The sequence below is a fragment of the Barbus barbus genome (assembly GCF_936440315.1).
Source record: "Barbus barbus genome assembly, chromosome: 8".
In the NCBI taxonomy this organism is placed as follows: Eukaryota; Metazoa; Chordata; class Actinopteri; order Cypriniformes; family Cyprinidae; genus Barbus; species Barbus barbus.
In genome coordinates, this window is record NC_136736.1 from 12,809,735 (window position 1) to 12,812,988 (window position 3,254).

The window sequence follows — 3,254 nt, forward strand, 5'->3', positions numbered from 1 at the left end:
CATGAACTTTAAACACCTATTAGATGTCATGTAATTCATTGACCACAAGAGGCTGACATTTCCTAACAAAAGCCTATTCACTGAAAAACGGTTCTGAAAAACTAACATAAAACGGCTGATGTCGTTTTATGTTACGTACGAAGTTTTATTGACATGTTTTGGACTGTTTCTCTCATTTAATTTCTCTCTGAGATTTATTTTTTTAATAATGTAGCTATGTGCAAATGTGTTATTTTTATTATTATATTATTATAGTAATTCCAACAGTTCCACTCATAACCACAAGACATCAGTATTCTAAGTAATGGGCAATTTAAAAATGATTTATTTATTTGTGACATTGGTACATTGCCATTGTTTTTCCAGGTAACTTTTTTTTTTTTTTTTTTTATTAATGCTTGAACAAATACAGAACAAAAGTGCCAAGGGTATACATACAAATAAAAAGCATATATTAAGTATACATGCATGTATAAAGTCAACAAATAAATTAAAATAAAATAATGAAAGGCCTTACTAAATCACAATAAATTAAATATACCAAATAGATACACAGTTTTAACAGCTTTTTTGTCTGTACTCTCCTTAATGGTGCTTATATAGATATCTAATTCCTTAAGTACCACAGAAAAGAGGCTTCTGATTGCTAAATTTACAGCGACGATATATTGATTTTGAAACTTCTTGTCATAGCTCAAAAAAACAAATATTACATGTTCATATAGTAAAATAAAATTGCACAAAATTTTGTCATTTATAAATCTAGAAAACTCCCACCATAATCTCTTTGTATATTGACAATGCCAGAAAATATGAGGTGTCGTGAACAGAATGAACAATTTACATCTATATCTTCAATAAATCTGGTTAGAAAATACTTAACAGGGTAATATTTATGCAATATCTTAAATTAAATTTCTTTAATTTTATTTGTAATGAGATATTTATTAGGTAATACCCAAACTTTCCTCCAATTAATATTTCTGATAAACTTAGACCAATAGAAAATAACACTTGGCTTACTAACAATTTCTTTTTGAAACAATAAACGTATAGCCTTATTTTTTTTCCTAGATGAAAAACAAATTCTGCCACAGAAAGTATCAGTAGGGTGAAGTAAAGAAGCATGTTTAGAGTATGAAATACCTCTACATAAAGACACGATACTAGAAGAAATAGCTCCAAATACAGAGGTATATTCTTTTGGGGTTACAGGGAAATTAAAATATGAAAGAAATTCATCATAATTCATTAAATACCCCTGAGAATTCAACAACTGTCCTACCAAAAGAATCGCTTTATCAAACCAGGCTTTCAAAAATATACTTTTGTGTTCATACAGAATATTACAATTATTCCAGATATAATATTGGTGTGGAGAAAAATTGTGCTTGTAAATTAACTTCCACCCCAAAAGTACTTGCCTGTGAAAAGCTGACAATTTAACAGGCAATTGTTCAATTTTGTAATCACACATTAACAAAAATGAGAGACCTCCAAGCTGGTCAAAAACAGTACTAGATACTGAATTCCACATAGAAGAAGGGGTTTTCAAGAAATACTTCAACCAGTTAATTTTGAAAGTGTTATTTAAGATTGAAAAATCGAAATAATCAAGACCACCATTTTTATATGAATTAACTATCACAGATTTTTTTATATAATGCACACGGTTTTTCCACAGAAAATTCAACATTGTTTGATCAATTATCTTCTTTATTTTACTATCTGAATGAATTGAGGAAGCAACATAGGTAAGCCTAGAAATGCCTTCCACTTTAGCCAGCAGAGCATGACCTTTAAGAGATAAATCTCTCTGTAACCAGATATTAAATCTACTCTTTTTTGACCACAGGATTGAAATTAAGTGAGATTCTGTCCTGTTCATTTTTGGAGATAGTCATACCTAAATAGACTGTAGCATCCTTTACAGGAATGTTACAAATGGATGTGTCATGACAACTCTTCAAGGCAAACAGTTCACATTTTTGTAAATTCAAGCAAAGACCCGAAGCACTAGAGAAAATTTTAATATTTTTGATAGCCGACTGAATATGACAAGCATTTTTTTAAAAAAGAGCCGTGTCATCAGCCAACTGACTTATCAGGACACTTCTCCCTTCAACTTGAATTCCTTCTAACTCACTTGATTTAATAAAATGACTAAACGCCTGAGCAACAATAAGAAAAAGATAAACTGAAACTGGGCAACCTTGCTTCACACCTCTTTTCAGATAAAATCTTTGTGTGGTGCCTTGACTTAATTTTACTGGACTATTGCCCCCCACATAAAGAGTTTTCATATAGCATTGCTGAAATAGCGCCCAAACCCAAAACGTTCTAAACAATAAAAAATAAAAGGATGCTCGACGGTATCAAAGGCTTTAAAAAAATCTAAAAACAATATAAAACTAGTAATCAGAGTAATCAATAAGATCAAAAATAAGCCTGATATTATTAAATATATGTCTTTTATGACATGAATTTGGCAGGTGCTAGTGAGAGGCAAGTGATTCCACCACTGGGTGGTGCACCTCTGACAGATCGCCAATGTCCCATATATTCCAAATGTGTGTTAATGTAATGCTATATCTGTTCCTGCAGTGTGTTTCATGGGGCTTTACCTTTACCACAAGGAATAGAGTCTAACGAAGAAAGCACTCTGTAAGCCACTTAGCTAACCATCTAGAATTGTGTCACAGCTGTTCTGACATAATCCACAACACTCCCACTGTTCCACTTGTATTAAGGGTACAATCTAATACGCCATCTCAGTCACTGCCAGAAAGTGTCCACCCTTTGACCCCCACCCTGAGAATGCATATTTGAATCGAGTTGCTAGCCTTTTCAGAGCTGTATGTATGGCATATGGCCTCTACTCTGAATTTAAATTTGGTATAATTGACACATTTTTCAGCATCTCGGCAAGTACTAGATGTGTGAGAACAAACCTCATTTGTTTTTGCATGAATTCATCATATAAAGTGCTAATATGCTTGATTATTTGGATTGCTTTTATAATTTCTATAAAATTTTCGGAGCTGAACATTTTGGTGGATTGGACTTTCAATGGATGGACATAAATCCCTCAGGCGTCTTTGAAAATATCGTCACTTGTGTTTCAAAGATAAACGAACGTCTTTCGGGTTTGGAATGACACGAGGCTGATAAATTGATTTCTATCTTTTCAAATGATAACATTTGGTCATCTTTAATCCTGAGAGTAACTTGTGTCCAACTAGTTAACAATGCAC